This window comes from Strix aluco, chromosome 2, assembly GCF_031877795.1.
Source record: "Strix aluco isolate bStrAlu1 chromosome 2, bStrAlu1.hap1, whole genome shotgun sequence".
In the NCBI taxonomy this organism is placed as follows: domain Eukaryota; kingdom Metazoa; phylum Chordata; class Aves; order Strigiformes; family Strigidae; genus Strix; species Strix aluco.
In genome coordinates this window covers 31753754-31769208 of record NC_133932.1, presented here as the reverse complement: position 1 = coordinate 31769208, position 15455 = coordinate 31753754, and the positions used below count along the sequence as shown (strand labels likewise).

The window sequence follows — 15455 nt, the reverse complement described above, 5'->3', positions numbered from 1 at the left end:
AGTACTGTGGTCAAATTCCCTGCTTAGAGTCCTTAGGCGTTGCATCAAGTGAAATAAAATAAACATTGTTTCTACTTTCACTGCATGTTGTGACCTAGCTAGTCTTAAATAAAAATTGACAGCCATCGTGCATGTGAGTATAAATAAGGTTTCCTGTACTCCCCTTATGAGGCACCATTAGTGTTCAGTGGGACTTTCTGTAGTAGAGCTCCAGGCTCAGTAACCAAATAACAGATTTTTCTTTCCCCCCGTGGCTGGAGAGTGTGTGACATCTTACATGGTATAACTCGTTCGTATTACATCTCAATAAAATAAGAAGCAGGAGGTGAGGAAGCATAGTACTGTTTCTTCATTTGTGATGAAAGTTATCAGGATGCTACAGCTGATGAGTTTTAAAAAGCAAGGTGTTACATTAATCTTCCAGATTATTCATTTAAGAGACAAATAAAAAATCCTCACAAGTAAGCCACTGTTTGAAGGATTTATGTGTTCAAAATGCAATAATATAATGGAGGTATTGAAAAATTAGTGATTTTTGTTTTGAAGTGTGTGGTTCCAACATGATTAAAGAGACTGGAAATTTTTTTTTCCCCTCCCTAAGGAGAGGGCTAATGCTTTGGGTTTTTTATACTTAATGATCTGTGGGGATTTTAGTCTACTTACTGGTCAGGAAACAGTACTTCATCTTTATCATGTTGTCTTATTTGGATCACTTCTCTCACATCTAACAATAGTTAGCAGTGAACAGTCTCATTTATCTGCATCATTTGAGGATTTGAAAGTGCCTCAAAGTTCATCTTAACGTCTTTTATAAAAGTCTGTTAAATGCAGTTAGCATGAATTTGATATAGTCTTTAAGAATGCTCTTTTTGAATGCAATTCTTCTCATGAGCCTTCAAATCAAATGCATGTGAGCATCTCTCTTCTGGTCTCACTGTTGTCAAGATTGAGAGTAGCTGCTGTTAGTGACCTAGCCTAGTGTTAGGGACCTAGCAGAGGGCTCTTGGAGTCCTTAGTATAGTTAAAAACCCTCAGAAACTCCCATTCTGAACTTTGGCTTCTAGTTCACCTCTTCAGTTACTTTTTCTGTCCTTATTTGAATGGGAGATATTTGTGCAAGCTTCTGTTAACCATCATAACAGCATGTCTTCTCATGGAAGAACAAGAGCTGTCTGGTGCAATATTTGTCATATTTCGAAGTTTTGGATAACTAAATTTACATGAGGTACCTGCTGCTGCATTATTAGAAAGTTGTTATAAGAATACCATGCTGGAAGAAAGTCCTTGGATTTACAAGATCTAGTTTCTCCCACAGACCTAAGCAACAGTCTGGAGTACTGCCACGTGCTGTAGGTCATGGTACTCCATAGTGCTCAATATGATCAGAAATCCAGAACTTATGGTGGTAAAATGCATTGTGAATAGGAAAGAGTGAGAATGTCAATAGGGTACTCTACTGTCTTTTCTGTATTAACATTCAAAACATTGAAATCAGTAAGACTTTTTGTAAACACCATTTGTGGAAGAATTCAGATGAAGGCTGTGTCTTTAAACATTTTTTAGGCACAGAGAACAGTTGCTGTTAGATACCACAGGTAGGGTTTGAAAATCTAAATGCATGAATCAGAAAAATTGATGTATTTCTGTAGCATTGGCCTTCATGTATTGGACAGTGTGGCTTGGGTCTTTTCTCTTTGTCCCCTATTGCCTCCTGCATATTAGTTGCTTTTTTTTGTCTTCTTGAATTAGATAATGGATTTTGGAAAGTCGTAGGCTTATCATAATTATCTTTCTGGTTCTTGTGTCATTGGAAATTGAATTGATTTGAGACTGACTGAATTCCCTTAAGTCCCGTTTTGGGTGGTTTTACTCAGTTTTTCAAGCTGAAGAGTTGTGTTCTGTAGAATAACTGGCTTGCATGTTCAAGCTGGTAACTCATTCAGTTTATAATTTCCCATAAGATTAAGACTCCTTGTCTTACATGATTTGCCCTTGTAAGTGTATCATGATTGTGCAGAGGGTGTGTATAAACCTGTTGAATGATCCCTGCTAAAGGGAGAATTTGTGCTGTGACCCATCATGTATTACTGTTGCCCAGTCTGTTGAACAAAGCTGTTGGGTTGTTTCTGTGAGGGCTTCCCTCTGTCTTCATCTGCTTGTTCTTTTCTCTTCCTCTGTTTCTTGCTTGCAAGTTCCAGGAAGGGAGATGTTCTTGATTTTGAGCGTTAGCACAATGATATGAAGTTCATGTGTATGGTGTACATAGTACAGTAACATTTAATGAGTAAAAGAACATGTAGAGTGCAAATTGTAGAGGGGAAACCTGAAATGTGCCCAGCTAAGAGAATGATAGAATATTTTAATTCTTCCCCAAACTGTAGAATCCTCTACTTTTTTTCTGTTAAGGACTTCTAAGAGTCTGTTTCTTTATTACTTAGTCTTTTATCGTTAATATTTTATATATGCAGCAATGGTGGACTTGGTTTTGGTGTGGTGGATGAAATGAAATAAGCTGACTGTCTACTAGAGCTGGAAAGCAGAGAGATGGAGGAATGGCTTCATCTTGGAGACAGTGAGAGTTGGGCATAGCATAAGAGGTTAAAGGCCAGACTTTCTTTCTAAAGTGCGACATGATTACTATCAAAAAAATCATAATACTTGCAACTTTTATTACCAAAACCTGTACTGAATATGGAGTAACTGCTCAAAAAAGAGAAGCTGGGTGCGCAGTGATGTAGAAAAAGCTTGTGGCTAGTGGGACAGTAGGGTCTGGGTGGGTTTTTTCATTTTTTTAGTAATGGATGACTCAAGTATCCTAAAAACAGACCCGGAGCAGTATCTGTTTCAGCACAGGATGCCTAGTAATGCTCTATTAGTTCCCTTATCACAGTATTGCTGTTGTGGAGAGGTAGAATTTCATACATTTTTATTGAGGAAGACTTGAAAGAATGGACTCAAAATGAATCAAAATCTGTCAGCCATCTATTTGACTCTGTCATATGGCAACTAGTATCAGGCTTCTGTACATGTCTTGAAAGTAATCCGGGTCATTCACTATGTTGTTTAATCCTAGTGTTGACAGATTAGTTCCTTCTGGGTTGCTCATATTGGTGTTTTTGTGAGCTAAAAAAAGTTTTGTCTAATTAGAGACTTGCTGGCATCTTGGGTAGTGCAAATAATATCTCAGGAAGGATCTTAAGGACGTGCTCTTCCTTGTAGCAGTCAGTGAGTCCTCACCTTGCAAACACTGTTGGTTAAAGTCAGCAAATGCTAGAAATATCTTGTTCATCTTCACATTCTTTGTGTAATTAAATTGAGAAATTGTTATTTTTATTAATAATAATAATTTTAGTAAGCCAACCAGTTAGACACCTTGCAGACAAGACTGTGAGTCACACGCTTGTCGCCTGGGCAGAGAATAGTTCTGCACCCAGTGAAGACAAGAGGGACCTTTGGTCTATGTATGGAATGCTGTAACAGTGTGAAATAGCGGAGACACTTCATGTTAAAACTAGTGAGTTACATCAGACTTCTCACGTGGCTCTGTTCAGATGTTTGTTGCTCAGCCAAATGGCATGAGAGGAGGATACCATTCTGCAGAGTTTGAAGAATAACATAAGCAGCATGGTCTGTGAGCAGTGTAGGTTGTGCCTCTGTGCTGAGGGTGGATAATGAACTGTATGCAAAATAAATAATGAGAATAAAATATCAACATCAGAGCTTCCTTTGAAATTCAGTTGATGCAGGGTGGTGGTCCTGTTTCACAAGCAAAATTTCAGCTTTTCTGGTCATGGTGAATTTCTCTGCTCAAGTAGATAAGGGTTTGTTCAGTCAGACTGTACACAAAAGAAATCTGCTGAGCAGATGGGTTGCAGCTTCTGTTCCTTCTTGGAGGAGCTTACAAAATGGACTGTGTATTTCTCCCACTGCAGTAATAATTCTGTAGCTATAGAGTAAATAGTTCAGTAGTTCAGTTTTTCTATGATAGGAATATTATGTAAGCCTACAGGATTTTCCAAATCTGGAAAATCTGCTATCTCTTTTTCAGGGAAGTTTATTTCAGCAAAACTCTAGGTGCCTTATATACCTTCACTCACTTTGTCTAATTACTGTATTGTCAAAAGTATAGGGTGGTAGCACTGTGTAATAAATGAGTCATATGAGAGTCATGCTTGGAAGTGCAACTTGAGTGTTGTGGTTTAAAGTTTTTATTATTATTATTATTTATTTAGAAAGTTACAAGTCCAAACATTTAAACAGAAGTGTTTGTAATCATATTGTCATCTGTTCTGTGACTGTACTGTAAACAAAGTCTGCTGATTCGCCCATATGGGCATCCTATATAGGATCTAAAAAGAATAAAAGTGGTGCTGAAGAGGTAATTTAAGTAGCTTATTTCCTTTCTTCCTTCTTCAAAATGCTTCTAAATTAAAGATATGATTCTGTGAGAGGTTGAGTGCTAATAAATTTTACGGAATGGAGGTAAGATGTAAGCATCCCTCAAATGGAATATAATCCTCTTACAAACTATCCTTTTGCAGCCCAGTTTTAGCACGAAAAGTTGAAAAAATAAATAGCATAAAAAAAGAGCGAAGATATTATACAGAAGAATTCTTGTTCTGTGAGATGGTTGAGTGAGTGAGGTGCTGGAAATGTGATCAGTGAGATGTGAAGCTATCTTAAAGTCAACAGCTACTTCAAATGAAACCCTGAAAACTGAAGACTACTATTCTGTTTGAAAATAAGTCAGTAAATTACAGAGCACTGTCATTTGAGAAACTGACATTGCTCAAATGTTAACTTATTTATCAGATTTGTTGAACTAGGATTGTTCCTCAATTTTTGACCTGACAGATATAACTTAAATTTGTTTCAGGGTATGGAGTCTGGCTCTGCATATAGTAATTTTCCTTTTCACATCCTTCCTGGGTACACATGCATTGAAATAGGTTTAAAAAATAACTTACACCAACTTAGAGTATTGTTTCACAAGAGAAAGGTCCTTTAATATAAATGAAAACTAGATCTTATTTAGGGGGATTTTTTTTGTGTATTTGCTCTCACCTTGTAGTTTCAATTTTACAGGAGTGAGTTTCATGGGTATAACAGGAACCCAAAAATTATTACTGAGCTTGGAATAGTTCTGTAGTTTGTTGTGTCACTGTGAAATACACTCTTCCTTTTCTTCTACTCCATGTATTTATTTAAGATAAAATAAGTGGTGGTGTCTGTGAGCACTGGAATAGAAAACACAATGCTGGAATTAGATGGTTTAGAAGGAATGTATTTCAGTACAAAACCTTAATTGGCTTCTGTAAAACAGTCTTATGTTTGTTTTGGGCTAATGACAGGCTTTCAGGTGATGAGATTTAAATGCAGTATTATAACATTTCTGCATGTGTGGACATACCAAAAGAAATTACACTTGTCATATTTATTGGTATCATTAAACACTTCTGTCAACTGCGCACACCTGCTGGATTGCATCTTTTTTCTTTTTTTCCAAATGAGATAGAGATATTTAATTCTCACAGGAATTATTTTTTTTTTAGTTTCTTGTTTACCCTGCTGCTATTAGTCAACACATTATATAGCCATGTAAATGACCAAAGACTGTTTCACAATGTAAATGAACAGGTGGGGAGCAATACTGGCTTTTTTTTGTTCCTTCCACCTTTTTAATGCACTTTTTATTTGGCTTGGGTTTTTTTTTTCAGTGTTAAGTGTTAGTTGGTGCTGCATTAGATTTAATGCTTCCTGAAAGTCATTCAAATCTTGCATAATTCTGATCAATCTGTTTGTCATCACTTTCTTTCCTGCCAAAACAGCAGTTTTTATAAAAAACTTAACTAAACCATGCAGAGGTACCAGTGGGCTGAGGAGACCTGGTAGGCGTGAGGGTTTTCAGTTACTGTTATATTGATGACTAACTGCAAAATCCATAAATTTGACTGTGGACTCTTAAGAGAACTCCAAGAGAGACCTGGTTGGATCTGTCTGTGACCATTCCCTCTGTTGTCCCCCTCCACCTTTGGCAATGCACATCTGTCAAACAGCTTGTGCAGCTGGTCTGGTTGTGACCAAAGTTACGTAGAGGTTAGAATAGAATAGAACAGAATATTTCAGTTGGAAGGGACCTACAACTGTGATCTAGTCCAACTGCCTGAGCAACTCAGGGCTGACCAAAAGTTAAAGCATGTTATTAAGGGCATTGTCCAAATGCCTCTTAAACACTGACAGGCTTGGGGCATCGACCACCTCTCCAGGAAGCCTGTTCCAGTGTTTGACCACCCTCTTGGTAAAGAAATGCTTCCTAATGTCAGTCTGAACCTCCCCTGGTGCAGCTTTGAACCATTCCCACACATCCTGTCCCTGGATCCCAGGGAGAAGAGCTCAGCACCTCCTTCTCCCCTTCCCCTTCTCAGGAAGCTGTAGAGAGCAATGAGGTCACCCCTCATCCTTCTTCTCATCAAACTAGACAAACCCAAAGTCCTCAGCTGCTCCTCATGGGACATGGCTTCCAGCCCTTTCAACTAGCTTTGTTGCCCTCCTCTGGACGCATTCCAGCACTTTAACATCATCTTGAATTAAGGTACTCAACTTGAAGGTTGATGGAGTGTGGGTTTTAGGGGTTTTTTTGGAAGCAGCCATGTTGCTGATAGGGGGCTCAGTAGTGTTGGCAGTGGGTAAGGGACTCTTGACACTGCACTTAGGGGTAGACAAATGTCTGTTACGTTCCTGTATGCTCTATGGGCTCTGCACATGAGCTAGGCTTTTGCTGCTCTTGTCCTCTTCATTGCTTCCTAGTGTTTCCAGGGGCCCTAGCGGGGGAAATCTCTCCTCTCTTGGGTGTGTGTTCGCGTGTGTGTATGTATGCAGGTCTGTTCTTCGTTACAGATATGATAGCAAAGTTTCTGCTGAAGTCTTGCACATATCTCTTGTAAGCACTTGGTTGCTGGGTCACTCAGCAGTTTGGGGTGGGGAGCACTTACCTCCTGGTTGCTCCATGAGATAGCCTTGTGAACTCAGTGCTTAATCTTGGCATATTTTTGGTTTGTTTTTTGATAATTATTTTGATTTCAGGGTAGACAGATGCCTGGGCCTGGGTTCTGGTAGCATCCTACTCGTACTTGGAACATGACCCAAGGGAAGTGTTAAGATGTATGGAATAAAACAACATATGCCTTAGGTCCTTGTGAAGGGTATGGGTGAGGAGAAAGAAGATGGTTTTGAGAGAACTATTGCTTCCTCTGCAGCCTTGGAGCAGGCTTGCTTTTAATATATTTGTGGATCAGGCAATCCTTGAACTGCCATGGAGAAAGTGGGCAGTGTGCTGTTGTGATGCTTTTTTGGCATTGCTATTTTATGAAGCATGCCAGGAGGACTACACACAAGTCTTTACACTTTGGTTAAATAGGTCATGGTCAGGGCAAATAAACGTGTCTCACTTTCCAGAAGCTTTTCAATGGGAATGTGTTTCTCAACCAAATTTCAGGTGCCCTTTAGTTCACAGAGTGCTTGACCTTTTCCCAAGTTTCTGGCTTTTTGTAAAGGAGATGTGGGTCTTCCCAGGGTTTTCTGTGGTTTAGGGACATGGCCCCTTTCGTTACTGTTTGCCAGAAATGTTTGTCTACCAGGAGAGAGCAACTGTACTGAGCAGTTTTACTGAGCAATCAGTAAAATGTTTTTTGACCTATTTCTGTTGGCTGTTGACAATAATAATTGCCGCTGCTGTTTCTATATCAACATTATACAATAAAACACTGTTTCTAAATTATTCATGTTGATTTTGACAGCCTCTTACTCTTGTGACACTGTTTGTCTCTAAGGAGAAGTTGGGAGATGGAAAATTTTCCTTGGTTTTGACAAACAGCCGTCTTAAAAGTTGTGGGGAGACAATAATTTGGTATTTCTTAATTTTCTAATTTGGGTGCTTTTTTTTTGTCCTGATTGCATTTATAAGAAATGAAGGGATTTTTTCATTACTTATCTACATGAGCAGGTTTTAAAATATAAATAGTCTTTAAAGCATTTGTGTTCTGCGTAGATACCTAATGAGACTAGGAGGAGAACTAGTATTCTGTGGCTTAAATAACAAGTCTGGCAGTGTGTATTCTGTTATGGTCTGCTGTAAAGTTGATGGTTAACCAGTGGGCAAGAAGCCATGGATTTGTGCCTGGTGACATGAGCCTGTATTAGCATGGCATTTGCCTGGTTTGAACTGTAGACTTCTGGAATTGAGCAGTGATCTTCACTTGTAAGGTGCAGCACACCAGTCATAGTCCAGTGGAAGAAACTTGGTCTTTCCACTGGGGATAACAAGGTTATTTCATGTTTTGCTCACTAAATGTGTAAGGCCAAGTCAAGAGACCTTTTACACCTATTTTGTTTTTACCTCTGTTCTTTATAGGAAAAAATAGCTATGAGCAGCTCCACTTCAAAGATAGAATTTCTTTTATTTTGATAATAGTCATAGAGTAAGCAAACTGCTTTCTGTGCAAATTGGTGCTGCTTTTGTTAGCAGGAAACCTTGAATTTGGTTTAAAAGTTCGGAGGAAGCACAGGTATGGGCTGGAAGGGTGGCTGGTGTGTTTCTCGGGTATATTTAAGTCTTCACAATATTTGAACCCCCTTTTGATTTTTGTTATCAGTAGTTGTTAAACCTTAAAACTGTATTCATTGACTTCTCAGCTAAAGGACTGGAACTGGTGTTAGCATTAAAAATAGAAAGTAGGGAGGGATTATTTTAATCATCTCTTAAAATAAGGAGGGTGTTGTTCTTTAAGTTGTAGATATGGAAGTTGTTATTGAATGTTCTCTCCTTGAAAGTAATTGCAAATGAGGCAATTAATACAAATTGAATACACTTTGAAGGCTTATGAAAGTGGCTTCAGGTTGGTGTTTGCAGAATAAAACAACCTGAATCATAGCAGCCATCTTAGGGATCTCTGGGGAATGTTTTTTGATATTTTGATGTTTAATAATAGCACATACAAGGTCTGATGCTTATTTTCACATTATGTTTAGTCCTAATGGTAAGTTAATAGCAGAGGTATTTGGAGAGAAGTTGTGTTACTGTGGTCCCTTGATGGAAAACATCTTGAGGGTACAACCTTTGCAGCCTGTGTTTTCTGAGTATAACCTTACTTGTGAACAGAGCCAACACTTGTTTAAATAGGCTTTATAAAGAACTATTAGCAAATACACTGATTACTTTTGTAACTGCAGAAAGCAATGACAGAGAGTGGGTGGGGAGAGGGCTACACTTTCTGTCTTAAAGAATGGTGTTTGGTAGGAAAAGGCCTTTTGATGTTAAGATGAAATGGTAATGAGCTAAAAAACTCCAAGTGCTTTTTTTGTTAAAGTATTCCTTTTTTTTAATTTTCTGGTTAAACTTCTTTGAGTCCTCTGTGCTTGGCTACCAAAATCCTTTTTGAGTGTCTCAGAAACTGTATAAATGGCATCCAGCATGCCTGGTGGACATGGAGTACATGGATGTACTAAAGACCCTTTGCACTTTTCCTCAGATTTAATTACCAGGGCTGGAAGAGAGGGAAACAAAGGCATCTTTGTACTACGTCTTAACATGGGAAGGAAACAGATTCCCTACATCTTCATCTTTTAATGCTTGTGTAATGTCATACTTTTTTTTCTGTATTGTATTAAAGTCTACATTTTGACATCAAATAGATACTTGGAATGTCTTTTCCCTCTCAAAGCAAACAGAAAAATACCATGAAACACCTATTTTCAAAGAAAGGCTTCAGTAATTAAACATTGTCATTCAGGTGGCTTTGCCAGGATTTACCTTGTTTTGTCCTAATTTGACCAGGTTTGTAAATATTTCTTTGACATAATCTGATGGGAAAACAGATGGATTATGTCCTTTCCTTATCCAAAGCAGTTATAACTGATAAGCAGTTACATACCCAGTGGACTTTCTCTAACGGAGTTGTCTTCTGATCCTGGTCTTTAGTGCTGATTGGATTTTCCTTTTTTTAATATCCCCACCAAAAGATTGAGTTCTTACTGTGCTTTTTTTTTGAGTAGACAAAATACTGAAAACCTATACTTGAAAGGTATTTTAAATTTCTTTACTGTCAAATAACATTTTAAGTGTTTCAGCATTTAGCTGCTCATAAAAAGGAAATGTAACAGAGGAGCATGCAGGCAGATGCACACAACTGGAGGTGAAATGAGTCTTGTGGCTGGAAGACGGGCCTGAAACTCTTTAAGGGAGCACCTGCAGTCACTGTTGAGCATTGCCACAGCCATGCACCCTTTCTTTCAGAGCTTGTACACTTACTACACTTTTGAAGTTTAATAATTAAAAAACGTATAACAAATTAATAATTTTGGTTTTTATATAAAAAATGCCAGGCTGGTGCTTGAAAGTCTTGTGATGTTAGACCAATGTGTTTGTTACACAGAGCTCTAAATAACCTACAATCGAGGTAATTTTTTTCAGAATCCTGTAGCTGCCATTTTTCAAATTTAGGTAGTTCCCATTCTCTCTGATCCAGATGTCTTGTAAAAGTGATGAGTAGCATTTTATTTGGTCTTTGAAAACTGGATATACTGTGAAAACCGGAGTTACCTTGAGACGGCGTGCTAATTGGTCTAACTGTTACTTAATGATTTGCCAAGAGGCAAGAAAAAAAGCACATGCTACTTCTTCGAGGTCATATGCAAAGTAGACAAAATAATATGTGATTACAGTTTCATTAATATGCTTGGAGTTTTTACTTTTGCAGAATACTAATAAAGCAAATAGTTGCTGTTAATGTAATTTGTGTCGCATGAGTTATTCTTTGGTAGACTAATCTGCCCGAGAGCTTTAGGATTAGTCAAGGAGAGATTTGCCACTACAGGCGTTATTGTAACAAACTGGGCTGTAGCTTTATGTTATTCAGCATTACTGTATAGAAGCTGCTTATCTGTGTAGATCGGTGCTCTAGATTATTTAATTACATTGTAATGCAGATAATTTTTCTTGGCAGGGAATGAATGTAATGAATTAAACTATTGGCTGTGAAGAAGACTTGAATGACACATAAAATTCTTCACCAACTCACTTATTTTAGCTGGATGATATACCTTTGATGTGACCAGTGATTCAACAATTCATGTGTTTAAGATGTTATAACAGCATGTATGGGACAAACCATTTATCACCATATCTAGTTTTACTCTCATTTCACTCTCCTGCCTTTTTTTTTTTGAGTTGTTTTTCATCTTTCTAAGTGTATGTGTTTTAAAAGAAGTGCTACTCCCCTCTTGCCCTGCCTCTGCTGCTGCGCCCCCTCCCCCTGCCCCCCCTTTCATCTTTGTGATGAAACTGCTGTTGGATGTCTCTGTTTAAATCAACAATAGTTCATTAGGTCTTACATTATCAGTAACTTGCACAGACTAGAGACCTCTCTTGGAAATAGTTATCATCTCAACTAAGTCTGATCTTTTATTTTTGGCTTTGCTGTGATAGTGAGGCATCATCATGATGCAATCCCTGGGGAGAAAACTGTATTTCTTCCCAAAGTGCTATGATGCTTGAGGTCTTCAAGACGAACTTCATGGGAAGGGAGAGGGCTGAAGAGAAAGTTGTTTCTTTATCTTGGTGGGATATGCAATACATAAGTGATATTTTTAGTCTCTTACCTGGAGATCTCAGAATAGACTTGCCAGCAGTTTTTAGCACACCTTTCATTCCCTGGAAAGCTTTTCTAGCACTGTCCTAGTGAAAATATAGTTGCGGTGTTGAGTAAAGCTTACTCTTCAAATGACAACATAGCCTAGAGGTACTTTAACTACATCAGCTGGAAAAGCTTTCAATGTTTAGTTTTCCAAGCTGTTACCTTTGGAGGGACAAAAGTCCATGGCAGAGGCTGCTGTAAGAGCTCAAGGTGGAAGATCTGTGTAAACCCACGAGACAGGCAAGTGAGCATGTTGGAGGTGAACGTTTCTGAACGTTTGCATGGCAGATGAAATGGTATGCAGTAATTTTGTTACTGTCCCTTAATAGTTTTTGTGCTTTTCCCTACTAATAGATACCACACTGAACATGTGAACAGAATTACAATGCAAGGTTGGAAATTGGCATGCAGGCCTTATTGGCTAGGATTACTTGTAATGACTTTTTTAAAGCATAAGGGACTACTGAAGTGTTTATAAAACTGGGATTTGTGTAGGTGGGAGGGACCCCCAGGTTAGAGAGCAGGCACAGGTAGTGAAGTGTTGGGAGACCTGCACCAGTGCCAGTCCAGACCAAAGGAGCCTGAGAGGCTTCACATGTCCCTTGTTTTCTCCTCTTGTATCCATCAGCCTTACAAAACTAAATGGCAGCAATGCTTTCTGGAATTCATTGGTTAATTCGCAGTTCTTAATTTAGGAATGTCCCTTGATTAAAATAGATCCCATAAAATCAAGGCTATGAGGACTAATCCCTTCCAGGCACCCTTTTCAGCAGGTGCCTTGGGAATGCTCTTGTGTTCAGTGGTGGGGCACTGGCAAGAGAGGCAGCGTGGTGCATCTTGCTACCAAGTTTTCATTTGCTACTTCACTCAAGTAAACTAACAAAAGTCTGTGTGTTGCTGTGGAGGGCTGCATAGAGAAGTGGGAAGAAACCAGAAAATTTAGGTATCAGAAATATTCTTCTTAACTGTTATTTAGCATAATTAGTTTTTTTGGATGAAGAATGAATTTTTAACTTTATGATTTCAGCTTTTTCCTGTGGATTTTGTTGTAGTCTGATTGCAGAGGAAAACAGTGTATAGAAGAGTACAGTGTAGTCATAGAATCATAAAATGGTTTGGGTTGGAAGGGACCTTACAGATCATGTAGCTCCAACCCCTCTGCCATGGGCAGGGACACCTTCCACTAGCCCAGGTTGCTCAAAGCCCCGTCCGACCTGGCCTTGAACACTGCCAGGAAGGGGGCATCCACAACTGCTCTGGGCAACCTGTTTCAGTGCCTCATCACCTTTATGGTGAAGAATTTCTTCCTTGTATCTAATCTAAATCTACCCTCTTTCAGTTTAAAGCTGTTACCCCTTGTCCTACAACTGCATGCCCTTGTAAAAAAATCCCTCTTCAGCTTTCTTCTAGGCTCCCTTTAGGTACTGGAATATATAGCTTAATGCAGTAGCTGCAGGTTTTTGGCCAATGATCTGTAAAATTTGTGTTCCTTTTTTAGTGTTAGAATTAGTCAGTCACTGTTTGCGATGTTCACTCCTGGGGGAAATGGAAGTAACAATGTTCTGAAGCATATGCTTGCAAAATGGAGTGAAATCTTTTAGTCATACACCCTTCATAGGAGTATCTTGCTCAGATGTCATCAAAAGGTCTAGCAGAAGCTCAAAATCTAGGATAGGTAAGGCCAAGGTCAGAACTCGTAATGCCCCCTTCCTTTGACCTCACATCAAAAATGCTCCTAGGCTTGACTGTTGTGTTTTGACCATCATCTCTGCAGACAAGCCTCTGTCAGTGTCAGCTGTTTCTGTGGATTGTGCAGCAAGAGTAATTTCTTGTCAAGCAGGAAGCTGCCAGTTTTCAGTCAGGAAAAGTGCCATAGCACATCAAGTTCTTATTTTCTTCAGAAATGAAGTATCAGATGGCAAAAATCTTGGCTTAGACACATATTTTATAGAATGAGCAAGGAGATAGCACAAAGGCTATCTCAACAATTATTCTGTTCTGTTAAAACATTGCAATGTCACTGCAAATTTCACAGGTACTGTGCTGAAAATGCGATGTATAAAATTGCTGCTTACTACTAAAGGTGAGAGGCTTTCAGTTTCAACACCAGGGCTACACAGTGGTGGCAAGTGCTTACCTTCAGATATTAAATAATTTAATGTGTCTTTCCTGGTGCCCCCCCCCCCCCCCCCTCCAAAATGTTTAAAAAGGTATTATTTCCACTCCACTTGTTCACTAAAAGTTAATTTGAAAGCTCAGTGCTGCATCTTAGCCGGAGATGTAACAGACAAATCCATTAACCTACTATCCTTGCTTTAAGGACACTCAGTATAGAGTTCAACTTGGGAAGTTGAGTATTTGAATTATTCATGATCATGATCTAAAAGCTTTAGTTCTGTTTACAGTGTCTGTTAATTGCTTCAGTATTTCTTTATGATTAGAAACATTTAGCTGTCCTAATCAATAAGATGAAGTGCTCTGCTGAGCAGTTCATTAGTATGGCCCTGTCAGCTCAAAATATAGAAAGCTAAATGTGATCATGACTTGCTCTGGTAATTTCATTAAGCTGGGAGATGTCATGTCTTTTCTGAAGGGAATGAGTTTTTAAGTAGACAGTCATAGGTTGTCATGTTGTTAGAGTTAAATTGATAGCACTCCAAGTCAACAGCCACATTTTTTTCCCCTCAACTTTAGCTGTCTTAGCTAAGGCAAAAATACTGAAAAACTCCCTATTATAAAGTCAGAAGGCAAGGTCTCCCTAAATTTACAACTTAAGATTTTAAGTGGAAAAAAAAATTAAAATCTGCTACAGTATGACTGCTGTGTGCTTTATTAAATTAATAGAGATCTCAGTTGGAGGAGCTGACTGTGAATAGAGTTCACATTCACATGTCACCTGTGGAATGACTCGCTTCTATATTTATTGAAATTTTGCTAGGGTTATGTTGCATCTGTGAAGAAAAAACATTAATTTGGAGGATTTTTGTGCAAGTATTTGTTATAGATGTGTCACGTTTGAGATGCTTTCCAGAGTTTCTGAAGATGTTAGTAAGCATGTGATAGTTTTACTGATCAAAGCAAGCCAGACAAGGTGTCATCCCAGTTATTGGAAAATTCTCTAATTACCTAGTGGAAGGACAGCGATGGCTGACTGCTAAATTGTACAGAGCTTACTCGTTCCACAGGAAAAGAGAAATTGAGATAGTAAAGGGAAATCTCTGCCAGTAGAAGTGTTCCTGCTTTATTTTTTTTAAGCTAAATTGTAGTAACATATTAACATCTTAAAGAAGGCAGGAAAATGTTCTCTCCTTTTCTAAAAAACACCAAACTTGTTTTAATTGCAGCATTTTAGTTTACAATGCTAAGTTAATGTGTTAGGGTATTTAGATGTTGACTCCTGCAATGTTTCTTGGTGTTAATATTTTTTTTTATTACTGTAGGCATATAAAATTCATGAAGTTTTTTTGTGTTTGTTTAAACAAAGAGTGGGGGAACTAAGATACGGGATTTGCATACCTCTTACAAGACAGTAATTTTGTTTCTGCAGTTTTTCATTAACTTTTAAAATGTTTTTAATTTTCCCCTTGAGAAGCCTTCTAGTTAAAAGATTAAAAGTTAAAAATAGATATTTAAACTTAATTGCATACTCTGTGATACCTCAAATACAACAGGCTTGCCTTTGGAGCAGGAGGGACAGTGGAGAGCCATTGACTTCTCTCTTGAGGAACCTAACCTTCAGAGGAGGTTTATCTTTGTGTTGTGTTT

At 38.4% G+C, this 15455-nt stretch overlaps 1 protein-coding gene across 2 annotated transcripts in view; it reads left to right on the top strand.

Moving 5' to 3' along the window:
* The window catches only part of APP (amyloid beta precursor protein), a 227767-nt gene that overhangs the window by 31612 nt on the left and 180700 nt on the right, over positions 1–15455 (top strand). The gene's annotated exons all lie outside the window — the stretch shown is intronic.